The sequence below is a fragment of the Papaver somniferum genome, chromosome 3, assembly GCF_003573695.1.
Source record: "Papaver somniferum cultivar HN1 chromosome 3, ASM357369v1, whole genome shotgun sequence".
Classification (NCBI taxonomy): domain Eukaryota; kingdom Viridiplantae; phylum Streptophyta; class Magnoliopsida; order Ranunculales; family Papaveraceae; genus Papaver; species Papaver somniferum.
In genome coordinates this window covers 89,684,533-89,699,405 of record NC_039360.1, presented here as the reverse complement: position 1 = coordinate 89,699,405, position 14,873 = coordinate 89,684,533, and positions in this window count along the sequence as shown.

Below are 14,873 nucleotides of genomic sequence, written 5' to 3'. Positions count from 1 at the left end.
GGGGGGGGGGGGGGGGGGGGGGTAGAGGATGTTGATGAGACGCGGAAGGAGGCGCTACTGACCGAAGAGGTAGGACATCCCGCGTTCTCTTAGGATCATCACGCGGATTAACTAAGGGACGAGAAACAACATACCGGGAGCCAGAAGCCTCTTTTGGCCGGCCCCCCTTCTGCGTATTCCCTCTATGAGACTCACCCCTCTTAGAAGTTAAGTGCCTATGACCAGAAGAAGACGAAACCCTATGAACGCGTGCATCACCTTGGGAAGATTTAGACGAACCTCCACCAGGCGGAGAAACATCAGGATCCCTACGCGGAGGAGATCTACGCGGACAAGGCGGTGGAGTTTGATAAGAAACCCGCGGACGGTCAGCCATGTCTGCGTAGTACACAAACAAGTTTCAGATTTCCGCGGAGACAAAACGAAAATCAAAAAACCCAATTTCATCCAGTTCTTCATAATCATGAAGCGGATGGAAAATAAGAACAAAACCTAAATAAAAAGGGGAAAGAAGCGCAGATAACACTGCATATTCAAACGGAACACGCAGAGAGAACCGAGAACACGAAGACCTCTGCGTAAGCGGCACAAGACACAATAGGATAAGGTTATAACGGGCTTCAGAAGTGGACCCCACGTAACCACCCTATAAATACCCCCCTCTCCCAAGTGAAAGGGGGGGCGAAAAAGATTGAGAGGAGAATAGGAGAGAGACAGAGAGATAGAGAAAGTGTAAGTGAAGTTCCTCCTGCTACGCAGGCTTATATTGGTCTCAAAGTCATTCGACTATTTCTGTAACCCTCACACATATAATGAAAAACCCAATCCCGGAGACAGAGATCTGACTGATGAATCATATAAGTTAATCGTTTCATCTATATTCAGGCATTAATACTTTATATGTTCAATTCGATACTTATGGTGTATCATGTTCGTACACTTTATATTTCATCCACTATTTATCTTATTGTATGAGCCAAGAACAATGATTGTAGTTGATGAGACGAGGAAGAGTATTAGAACTCTGAGTCAAGGATTCGACATAGCCTATCCATTCCCCTCAGGCGAAGCTTATTTACTGTATTGTCATGAGTCTGCGCGCATTATTTGTGAATACTCAGATGATACTAGATCTTTGTGTTCACAGCGCGACAGAGAGACTATTGCCCATCTTCTTTTCCATTGCCCATTTGATGCTTCAGTTTGGTAGCATTTTATGTCGCATACTAAACTAGATTGGATAATGCCTAATTGCATTGATCTTCTTATCTAAGGATGGAGAGCGAAAATCTGTCTGGTACAGGTAATACTCTTTGGCAGGTGTTGCCGTCAGCCATTTGTTGGTGCATTTTGAATTGCCGTAATGAAATCATTTTCGACAACGGGACGTCGAGCTTCACGTTAAAAACATAAAAACTCAAGCTTTCTTCTAGTGTAAAACCTGGATTCTATGAAAGGGGTTTCTCTTGATCAAATTCTTGTCAATTGGGATTCTTTTATTTTTGTAACTTAAATTTCCGGTTTAGCTCTGGGCAGGGTCGTCCCTAACATCGAGGATGCCCAAATTAAACATCAAAAATATTACCCTTAACTGTTTGACCAATCCAGCACCTAATTAGCAATTCGGGATTCGGCAAATGTACGGAACGGCAAACGTATGAGTATTATACGGTTTTGTAAAACCCAAATTCGGTCCAAAAATCGGTCAACGGAACGTGATTCGTCAGTAATTCGGAACGGCATACGTACGTGTATAATTCGATTTATAAATGTGAGTTCGGCTCTGAAAATTCGGTAACTATATAATAAATAATTAGTATTTATAAGGTCATAAACTAATTTTTATGCATATGTGTGAGTTATTTAAAGAAAAAATAAACTTAATATGATGATATTAATAATATATACAACATTAGTCATCAAAGAGGACGTGGTATAGTGGTTTAGATGCTTGGTTAGGGAGTTTTAGATCTCTCTCACCTTCACCTTCAAATCTCTTCTGTCATTTTTGTTTCATAAAAATTATAACAACGTCTAATATTCGGCCGTGTATGCTTGGGAGGCAATAAAGCCCAAAATATAGGACCTTTGAAAACGTAAAAGCTAAAGAATTTATGGCGATTTAAGCGGACGTATCATTCGGGATACGTAAAGTTCATGAACGATTCGCGAATAATTCGGAAATGCCACATAATACGTGTCTTGGATTCGGAGTTGCAAACGTACGCAAATAAAACGGTAAAATTCGCGATACGGAAAAATTCGTGAATGATTCGCGGATCATTCGCGAACTTACTAACTAGGATCCAGCATACTTTGACTGCGCGTAAAAAAATGCAATTTAGCTTGTTTTTTCCTCGTATGAGCCCATTGTTACGGTGGTTCAGTCATACTACACTAACTAAACTGTTAATTCCTCTAAAACTAATATCTCCCGATCATAATAAATTTCGCTAATTTGATTACTAGTCATTTGTGAGAATAGTAATAATAATATTATTAGTTGACCATATAACGTTTGTATCTTGTATAAGGATATGCACGGAGTGTAATACATTATATTTGGTCGTAATATATAATTGTATATAAAAAGATGGGGTAGGATCCAATGATATGGTTATATTGACACAATCATGACATGGTTTGGCCATTTTTTTATAAAACTAAAACGACAATGTATTTGAAGCTAATTTTTTGGTGACATGTTCCTCTTATATAGCTCTACATTCCTACCAAAAATGAGAGAATTCTACGACGTATAAGACTACCATCTACCATTTTGAATATCAACCTTTGAAGATTAACAGTTGAAATCAAAATTTTGTGGATGGTGAAGTTTCGTATATCATAATACTCTTATTTTCGGCAGGAATGTGGAGATATGTAAGTGGAACATGTCACCAAAAAATTAGCTTCAAACTCGTTGTCGCTTGGATTTTGTAGAAAAAATGACCAAAACATGTCATGATGTTGTCAATATAACCATGTCATTAGGTTCTGCCCCTAAGAAGATATCATGAAGAAAATGAAATTGTAAGATATCTAGTTAAGTATATAGAGGAGTATGTTTGCACATGGTGGTGTAAGCACAAAATGTTATATGCCTATCTATAGCCAAGGTAGTACATAATTGTAAATGTGGAAAAACGATTTGCTGGTTTTTTAGGGAATGGAGAGACGACCGTGCGGACGGAGGCTCCTCAACCGAGAAAATTGCCTAACCTCAAACAGATGCACTGTACGGGAGTGCTTTGAGTTCGAGAGATAAATTTGTAGAACTCCAGCCTAAACCAAGACAATGGTCGTTCCAGAGTCAAAGAGGGAAGAGGGTTGATCTGTAGGAGGGAAGCTGGGAAGTGTGTGAGATCAATGATGATTAAGGATTGTGAATGTGTTTAAGGTTTCTGCAAGTTTTCTGTGAACTGTTGAGTTCGAATAAGTTCTGGTCGATTGATTGAATTCTTGAGAGTGATTGCTCGGATCAGAATTCTTCTGTTGTTCAATCGTAGATTCAAAGACTTGTTTATATTGCCAGAACAATAAACACATTGATCTCCAGTAAGTGTGACGGTTGCTCGAGTGAAAGAGTAGGAAAGTAGGAAATCATGGTTTAACCAGTTCCAGGTCATGCGGAGACTTGGTTGATTGTCCACCCACTACTTTGCTAACTCCCTCAACTGCTTGCACGACTTACTCAAATTTATCATCGTGGATAAACACACGTGTCGTAGGCCGCCAGACCAAAACCCTAATTAATATCCTCCATGTGACGTGATTGATGTCTCACGAACGTGGAGTCTGCAAAGCAGACGTATATTTGATTAGTCAGTCGTTGACTTGATTAGACGATGAATCTAAGCATTGTTCAGTCGAGCATGATTGCTGAATGCTCTAGGATTCATGAATTGAACATGTCTGCTGGGACGTACAGTTCTCGGATGAATGATGTTGATAATTGAATCAACATAATGAATATTGATGTCTGAGCAAATATTGCTCGCTTGAGAAAATATTGTTCGTATGATGAGTTGTTGAATATTTATAGTTGAATCAATATTCGAGCATCTGAGCAAATATTGCTCATTTGATGAATTACTGAATATTGATAGTTGAAGCAATATTCGAGCATCTGAGCAAGTATTGCTCATTCGATGAATTATTGGTAACGTGGCCAAATAAAATATTAATTAAAATATTGTTAGATGGACCGAATATTATATATTTAACCCAGATGTTGATTGTTGAATCAACATAAAATTATTAGTGTTTGAACTCGCTCAGAATTATGATTTACAAAGCATTTGTTCGAAACCCTAATTTTGATCAATTGATGATTTACTGAAAATAAGTCACTGAGTGAAGGAGTGACCGGCTACATGGGATGATAGTCGAGCATGTAGTTCCCAAGTGCTCGAGTGAGAATGCACCAAAGTCCTTTGTTGACCAGTTGATGAAAGGATGATTAAATGTTGGTTTAATCATTTATTAAAATAGTGCTCGTGTGAGCGTTAGGTAGTAAAACCTAGTTATGGAGAGATGAGGACCGAACAAGGGGTCTTGGGACCGGCCTTTGGTGATCTTGGGACCAGCTGACGGTCAATTGAGCGAGTCCCAAGTTGGTTGGAGAGAGTTTGGACCCAATATGAACAGTTGAGAGATAATTAGGTCAAAATTATGAAAGAGTGTGGGAACGGCTCCTTGCAAGCCTAAGGGTCGACCTTGGTCGGTCAAGGTGGCATGCCCGTGTCACAATACTACCCGTGTATCAGTCCTGAGAGTTTTGGTATTTTCTGGTGCGCGTTTGAGCAATATTTTGGATTTTCAGAAGAGTTTGATCTTGACTGAAACTCTCAATTTTGCTCGAATGAGCAAGCAGAACTTTGCTCATGCGACCAATATTTTCAGAATATTAAAATAATAATATTTTAATTTTGACGTGAGAAGCCTAGTCGGTCATGTGACCATTTGACTTTTTGGCTTTTTCATGGTTTGAGCAATATTTGAGAAAATATTGAAAAACTAGGGTTTTCACTCAAACGATGGAGCTCCGTGAGATGAAGGAAATAATAATATGAGAAAATAAGGGATTGTAAGGTATGGGACAGGCCACGGCTAGGGCATGACCGGCCGGCTAGGTGGTCCGATCCTGTGACACCTTTCCCTATTTTCGTTTGATGAAATTATGGAGAAATTAAGAGTTTCGCTCAAACGAGGGAGTTTGCTCAAATGAAGGAGTCTTCATGAGATGAAGTAAATAATATATTAAAATAAAATAAAATATCGGAAGAGGGGGACCGGCCACGGCTCCGGCTGGTGGGCCCGATCCCACGCCTCTTGTTTATTTTATTTAATATCTTTTTCCTTCATAAGTTCCTCGTTCGTCCATATTTTTGAATGCTCGTTCGTGCGTTCGGGTGCTCATTCATGCATTATTGTCAAGTACACGTGCACCATTTTCTCGGGGATTACTCAGTGATGGCCCAGACGCCCGATTGTTGAATATTTATGAAATTCAACTGAGAATGATTCATGAAACGAAGTAATAAAATGAGTTGAGAATCTATTACTAATCCATGGAATCCAGCTGAGGATCAGCCACAAAACGGAGTAATGATATATAATAGATTATTTTCTAGGAATTGAGTTGATGAATAACACGCTAGAATTAATATATTTGTAGAATCGAGATATGAGATAATTGAAGCATCATATTCGTTCTGAGGGGTGTATATTCAGGGAACAACGAGCAGCGCGACGTCCTGAAGGCGTTAAGCTCTCTAACAAACATTATGTCTAGGAACTGCCCAATCATTAAGAGATTCGATCTATACGCGGTCTCTCTACGTAGTCAGGGAACAACGAGCAGTGTGACGTCCTGAAGGCGTTAAGCTCTCTAAAAAACATTATGTCTAGGAGCCTCCCAATCATTTTGATTCTATGTAGAGGTGATGATGAAATGTATAAAGCATCGAACGCTTAGCTGGGAGGCCTTTCGAGAAACATATTCATAACAACTCTGAGAGGAATGTTCGCTCAGTCAGAGATCGTGAAACGGTTCACGGATCATAAAATATGAATCGTCACATACATTCCTGAAGTCGGGTCAGAAACATGCAGTATCTTGATTTTACAATTTTACCCCTTGCCGAAAATCCACCATCAACATTAAGTCCCTTGCTTAGTGAGGGACAGTCATGTTCCGCAATAAGCACTAGATGGTGATTTTCCAGTAGACAAGATAAGTAGTTGAACTTAGTCGTACAAAGACATTTTCACAATCCCCGATTTTCTCCAATGATGTCATGTACAAGCAAATTCCCAGATAAGGATCCTGTCAGTATGATAGAGTGTCATCTCGTGAGTACAGAGAGACGAGGCACTGCTGATTTGGACGGTTAGACGTCTAGTTTTGGTCGGTTTAGCGGTTACGGGATCGATCCCAAAAAAGGAAATCCTTGTTTTATTAGGTTTTTGGAAAAAAATTGATATAAAAGGAAGAATCCCTAAAAATTTTATTTCTCATTGATTGACCGACCAGCTCTCTCTCTCATCTCACGTCTGTGAGATTTTTTTTTTTTTTTTGGAAGTCGCTGGCACCGACCAGCACCGACTACTATCGGTAGAATTCTGGCAGGCTCCGACAAGGTACGTGAACTTTTTTTTTACTGTTCGTTCATGAGTTGTTCTCAAAACAAAATTTCATACGTATACATGTGTTTTATGAAAAATTTGTTTTTTAGCAAACAGACGTCCGTCCTTCCGCCGGTTTAGGAAATGAACGATAATCCCTGACTTGGGAGAGATTTTTTTTTTTGAATAGACCTACGTCTAATGATAGAATTTTGTTTATGAGTTTTCACGAAAACAACATTTATTTGAAATATATATGGACCTTTACAAAAATAGAAAAGGCCCATTTGATAAACAAACGCTCGTTCGAGCGATTTTTTTTTTAAATACATGATTTAAAGTTTATGTAAAATCAAATTTTGATTTTTGAGCAATTGTTAAAAGCAAACAATTATTGATGAAATAGTGTGTTCATGGATTTCGTGATTTAATAGCGTATTCTCGAAAATCAATGAATGTTTACCCGGTGGAAATTTCTCACACGGTGAAAATGATGTGAATTGCTCACATGATGGAAATTTCGTGAATTGCTCACATTCTTATGAAATCAATTTATGATTTCGAATAATGACGTTTTTTGTTCGTCTTTGCAGGTTTAAAGAAGCGAGCAGACTCTCGAAATTTTCGTGTTATAGTCACTACAGCTAGTGAAACTGTAAACAGGTAAGAGTTAAATTGTTACCGTTTTTTATAGATGCGCACCTTCATTCCATGATCCGTTGTTTTGTTGAATGATGTGAAGTATAAATGTTGTATGGAAAACTTTGCAAAGATGACTGATTCTCATGATGGCACCTCCAAAGATGATGCTTCCAGAGATGATACTTCCAAAGATGCAACCTCAGGTAATGGTACCTCTGTAGATAGAACTTCTGTTGACGAAGAAGAAGAAGAAGAAGAAGAAGAAACAAATGGAACAAAAAATATTCCAAACACTGATGACGATTTCTTTGTGGTTCAATATATACCTGAAAAACGTCTCCCAGATTCCTCGTTTCGTCTTCTTATAGATCCCATGGATATTTTTCAGAGAAAATTGGTGTCTCCTCGAGCGACTATTCGATTTTGTCTACATGGAAGACATTATGTTGGTTCACACATAGACTTCAAGCTTTCTCGAAAACCTTTAACATACTTCTCCAGATAGGAAAGACATATCTTGGGGTATAGTCATGTGAGAATACTGAATAGGCCTGTCAATGGATATCCGATATCTGATAGCCGTTTCCGAATATCCGAATTCCGTTAGGTTAACTTCCGACATAACAGTTAACGGATATCGGAAACGGAAAACTTATCGGAACTTTTAGTGTTATCGTAACGGAACCGGATGTACCAGTTTCCGTTAAGTTAATATCCGATACCGATAGTATATAACTATATTCGGAAATTATCGGAAATTTACGATACGTAATACCCTTTAGGTTTACTCTTTAGCCATTTGATTTCATCTCTCGTAAGTAGATATCAGAAATTATCGGAAGTTAACGAAAATTATTAGAAATTTTTTGGATCATGACTATATATCGCAAATTATCGGAAAAATTTTGGATATCCGATAACCTTTTCGTAATGGAATCAGAATTGATTTTTAATGTTCCGACGGAAGTTATCGGATATTGGATATCCGTTAATTCTTAACGTAACGGTAGCGGCTGAGCCACTATCCGTTTCGTTAAGTGCCGTTGACAGCCCTGGTGAGAACCATGTTGGCTCATGCACAGGTGACACGAGCTATTCAAGCAGCTGGGGATTTGTCGGTTTACCATGATGTGAGAGGTATAGTAGCTTTGCTCGCTCACTGGTGTGTTCCTACTCATACTTTCATATGCAGATGGGGAGAATTTACCATCACTTTAGAGGATATGGTTGCTCTATTGCATCTTCCTGTCACGGGTAATTTCCCTACATTACTTTCGGCAGATGAGAATGCAATATCTGATGTATTGACATCTACGGTGCATGATATTAACAAATTATATAGAAAATATTGTTATGCTCAATGGTTGAAGCACTGGTGTCCAAGAGATGGAACTCCTGAAAGACATGTGGATGGTATACTAAACATTGATGCTTTCTTGTGCCTGTGGTTATCCAGAGATGTATTTGAAGATAATGGAAACTTACTGAAGCCATTCGTGATTCCTTTTGCCATTAAGATATCTCAAGGTGAGAAACTTCCCATGGATTCCAGTGTTTCCAATGGTTTTATGAAAATTGAAACATATGTTAACACAATGTTTCTCCAAGCCTTATTGTGGGAGCGCTTCAAGAATTATGCACCAATTCTTCGTAGCATCTTGCAAGGACCGAATGACGATACTCGTTATGTTCTTTCTGAGAAGGATAGTGCCAGGATTATGCGTTGGTCTACTAAGAAGCCTCGACGCAAGACACGCCTCACCAGTGTCTTAGACAATGAGTCTGAGTTTAATTTTCGTCCTTGGGTGTCGATTCCTCCTTTTGTCTCACAGTTGATCACTTTTAACAACGATGAAGAGAATATTATTCTGGAATCTGGTGCAGACCTGAGTGACGATGAGAGATCCTTCATACTAAGTTGTACTCCTGGTTACTTAGTATCAGTAATACATGAGAAATTTCTGGTGGAGGAATATAACATCGATAGAGCAGCTCGACAAATGGGTCTTGATCAGTGTGTCCCGGATGTTCGGAAAGAAAAACCGTCAGTCGACCAACTTAAAGCTTCTTTAGATTGCATACACCTGAACGGCGTGAATATATGTACCCTTGCTCTGACCGGGTCGCCTATGCAACTCCAGGTTATGTAACTTTCTGGAATCGGCAACTTTATCGTTTATATGTTTTTATAATGGCTGCTCAAACTCCGGTACAAGAACCTCCTTTTGTTGAGATGGTTTCTGAGCGACCAAGATTGAAGTATCCTTCCAGTGGTGATGAACGAAAAGTACTTCCAGGATGTTCACAAGTAAGTATTCTTCTCATGACTTTTATAGAGACATAATAATCGCCTCTTAATTATTTCATTAATTTTACCACAGGATGGTCGTGTGGTGAGACCTCAGATTGATATAGACTTCACGGAAATTGAAGAAGTCCCCGAGGCGGAGAACCCAGAAGTAAGAATTACAGGATGTTACCGAATAGTGTGCAGTCCCCAGCACCTTCTTTGGTGAGTTGTTAGTGCTTCCTTTATCACGTTTTTTCCTATCCGCGTAATTAGGATCACAAAACAAATATTTGTTAATTTATTTCAGAATTTTGCTCCATCGACCATTGACGGTCTTCAACTTGCTCCCGGGCAAACAATTCAGGAATTCAATACTGATGAAGAAGTTGATGTAAGTATCTCTTTCGTGCAAGCGATCATGGCATCTCCTTGAATGAAATAATAATAATTGTTGTTGATGTATCCAGGAGGATATTATCGCGGATAAACAGCATATTAATGATGTAGATTCTTCCTTGGGGAATGAGGAGATGGAGAACCTTCAAAACCCGGAACCGAATGGAGATAATAATGCTACTAATGGTGGTTTCGAAAACATCAATCCTTTCAATGGCTTAGAAACCCTTCAAGTAAGTGTTCCTCCTGTACTCTCTTCATAGAAGTATGAAATTAATGATTTGTGAATGAATTAATGAATGAATGAGAATCCATACGAGTACATGAGAAATTTTGCCGAAATATGTCACCAGAAAATCCAGAATTCAGTCTCTTAGTAAAAATGTTGTAGAATCTTCGTCCGATATTGGATTGTTACGATCTACCCCGGTTTTCTCATGCCCGGGTGTTGATGGTGGTTTTTAGTTTAGGGCTAAATTTGTAAAAGTCTATCTACCTGATCCGGCATCATATGTAATAGACATTTATATGTATATATTCCGCAAGGAATTTGGAGGATATATGCCTATGTATATCTTCATATTATATTGAAACTCAAGCTCCTAGAGGAAGTGTTCACTAGTATAGAGCCTAATGAGTGTATAAGATCCTAACTGCATTACTCACAAATGCCGGAGCCTGCTGAGTACTTTTCTTGTGCTTATATTCCCCGGAAGAACCCTTGATATTGGTATGGCATGACGGATTTGTGTTCACTCGCAGCAGAGCAGAACGAACCTTCAAGTACCATGATATTGGTATGGCATGACGGATTTGTGTTCACTCACAGCAGAGTAGCACGGACCTCCAAGTACCATGATATTGGTATGGCATGAAGGATTTGTGTTCATGACGGATTCACTCCCTAGCCGGCCTCACACGCCCTTATTTTATTATTTTAATATTATTTGCTTCCTTGATCCCATGGAAACTCTTTCACTTTAAGGAAACTCCTTAATTTCAACAAAATTCCTTGATTTCATGATATTTTCATAAATTCATGAAAAATAATATAAAATTAAGAAAAGCACCACAGGACCGTGGTCACTGGCCCGCCGGCCATGCCTTGGCCTCAGCGGTCCCACGCTTCATCATTCCTTCATTTTATAATTATTTTCCTTCATCTCATGAAGTTTTCTCTGTTTCAGCAAAACCCTGATTTTATCATATTTTCTCAAATGGTTGCTCAAAGGCACGCCAGAAAATATCAAAATTCTCAGGACTGAGACACAGACGTGTTGACGACGCGAGCATGTTACCTTGACCGACCAAAGTTGGCTCTTTGGCTCGCAATGAGCCAGTCCCGCATATTTTCATGATTTGACCTAATTAGCGCAATTGCACATATTAGGTCCAAAACTCTTCCAAATAATTTTGGAATTTCATGAAGTGATCATCATTCGATCCCACGACCATCCAGGGCCGGTTTCATGACCCCTTGGTCGGTCTCTCACCTCTCCATAGTTAATTAGGTTTTATCACCTAAGGCTCGGACGGGCATTTTTCGAATAAATGACTAAACCAACATTTAATCATTCTTTCATCAACAAATCACTAACTCTTCAAGAGATCTCGGTATTTTGCTCACACGAGCATATGGATGCTACATAATCGACCCACGGTCTCATGTAGCCGGTCCTCCTTCATTCCATGGTTAATTCTCAAATAAACCATCAATTGGTCATCAATTGATTAAATTAGGGTTTCTGAGTCCAAGGATCATAATTCTCGACTCAAACACTAATAACTTTACGACGATCTCATGATCAGTATTCTTATTTATTATGTTCGGTTCAACTACTAGTATACTAATTAATGTTTATTTTTGGTCACGCTGCCAATAATTCATCAGACGAGCAACACTTTCTCAGATGAGCAATATTTGCTTAAACCAAGGAATGTTGGTTCAACTATCAATATTCAACAATTCATCAGATGAGCAATACTTGCTCACCTCAACGTGAGAATTATACCTCTGTCTCAACATACACGTTCAATTCATGAGTCTCAGAACATTTTACAGAATCATATTCAACTCAACAAATACATGGACTCATCGTCCCATAAAGTCATGAAGTCAACAACTGAGTAATTAACCACGAGGCGTCAATCGTGTCACACGGGGGATATTAACTAGGATTTTGTTCTGGAGGTCTACGGCACGTGTGTTCATACACACGATGGAATGTGAGCAAGTCGTACAATCAGTTGAAGGAGTTAACAAAGTAGTGGATGGAAAATCGACCAAGTCTCCTTACGATGAGCAACTGGTTTCAAACACGATTTCCACCTCCCCATTCTTTGATTCCATCAACTGTCACACTTCATGGGATCATGGTGTCTACAATTCCAGCAATATAAATAAGTCTCTGAATCATGATTGAGGACAAGAACAACGATCTCACGTCTCACAGACAACACGAGATTAACTCAACATCTGAGTAATTACTCTCAACAAAGATTCAATCATTCAAAACTTATCTTATTCAGATTTCACAACACACCCACAATCTTTGATTACCATATATTCCACACATTTCTCAGCTTCCTTCCTACAGATCAACCCATCCTCTCTTGTGACCGAATTTACTCTGGAACGACCATTGTCTTGGTTTAGGCCGGAGTACTACAGATTGATCTCTCAAATTCAAAGCACTCCCTTTTTGCAATGCATCTGTGTGAGGTTGAACATTTCGCTTGGTTCAAGGAGTCTCCTATGTAAAGTCGTCCCCTCAGTTCCGTGAAAACTAGCAAATCGTTTTTCCCAATCTACAGATTGGCGACCACATTGGGAGATCATTCTCTCGGTTGCAATCTCACAATTTCACAAGATGGCCGGTCCTAGGTCTGGGTTAGTCACAGGTTCCAACGCAAACGGCGCTAGCACTAACAACAACAAGAAGAACAACGAGGATATCCCGGAAACGATTCCGGCCTCTTACACCGACGGTGGTGATGTCACTCCTCCTCACGTCAATGCGGATGGTCATCCTTTGTTCGGCCGAGACCCTGAGGAAGTCAGAGGGAATCTACCACCTACCATTGTTGATCTCATCAAAGTGCAAGAGACACTTGCAAATAATCAAACCGATATGGCTACAACACAGAAGGAGCTATTTAATCAACTAAAGGCTCTCACTGATACAATGTCAAGGAAGACCCAAGGAAAAGAGAAGGAAAAATCCTCAGACGCTGATCCTGAGGTAATTCTGATTCATACGGTAGATGATGATGAAGTCCGTAAAGCTGCAGACGATCCATCGGCGAATGAGTCATCAAACTTCATCACTCGGGAGGATTTGGAACGCCTTCTGGAGAACCGTGGAAAATACCAAACCCCACATGTCCATCGTCACCAGCCTCCGCACCCTGATTCTACGCAAAGGATTCCTCTTCCAAAAGGTTATACCTCTCCAACCTTCACTTTGTATGATGGAACAGGCAATGCTCGGGAACATGTTTCTCGGTTCTTCGAAGCCTTGGGTGAACATAAACATAACCATGTTGTTCGCTTCAAACAATTTTCAAAATCCTTGAAAGGCAGGGCATACACCTGGTACAACAACATCGCACCAGGAACTATCAACAATTTGGGAGAAATGATTAATTCCTTCTACATAAAGTACTTCTTTGTGTCAGAGCAAATTACTCTCTCCGATCTTGGAAGAATGTTTCAGAGGAACAATGAACATCCCAATGACTAGGTGAAAAGATTCAGATTCCAGGCCCTAGATTGTCATGATCCAAACGTCACCGAGCAGCAACTGGTAGACTTGTGTATCAACGGCATGATCTCGGTCTATAGATTTATTGGAAAATCTTCGTTTCCATACCTTCTCAGAGCTTCATGAAGCGGCGAAGAGATCGACAACTACTGCGCCCGCTTTACTGGAAAGAACAAAAGCTACAAACGCTGAAGAACCGCGAGACACTCGAGGTACCAGACGTCTGATCAAGAAGCAGTAAAACCTCCAGCCTTCCACAAACACTGTTGTGGAAGGAAGAAAACGAAAAGCCAAACCTCCGCGCAAGCATACCTCAGCCCCTTCAAAAGCACAAAGGAAGGATAAGCAGGATGCCCTCTGACCAACGCACAAGAGTTCCTGATCAAGAAGCACCTGACTTTCCTTTTTCCATTGAAGAGGTGATCGAAATCCTGGATGCCTGGGTCCAAGATGGTGCAATCAAGTTGCCATATGTCAAGAAAGAACCAACTGAAGAAGACATGGAAAGTCCTCGTTACTGCTGCTTCCACAAGTTCGTCAATAATCCCACAAGCGACTACGGAGTTTTGAAGCACATTTTCAAAGAGAAGGTTGATCCACAATAGATTCAACTGGGGACTGAAGGAGTACACAAGAATCCTCTCCCATTAAGAACCTTTACACTCTATGAACAACCTATCAAAGAGGCAGTTCAATCCATGGTCGAACATGAATTGCGTTATCTGTCGAAGGCACAAAGGAGAAACATGTTCACAGTACGACTGGGGACTGTTTACCACAGTCAATCTCAGAAGAAACGAATTTGGAAGAACGTTGATCGATGCTGACACCTCCGTCAACAACATTTCACTGAAAACCATCGGATCCACATGCATCACTCGACAAGAAGATACTCATGCTCCATTTCAATCAGAGACCTTGAAGGAGCGCTCGGAAATACTTATGGCTACATGATTCTCAAAGTGAACATAAGTTCAACCTGGACAGAAACCAAGTTTCACATAATCAATCAAGAAGATCCAAGATATTACATGTCCTTCAGACGAGCGTGTATCCATGCTGAAAAGATGAGTACTTACAAAGTTCCTTTGGTTACACATCTTTCCAACGAAAAAAGTTCTAATCCAGAAGATTTGACGAACATTCCATCA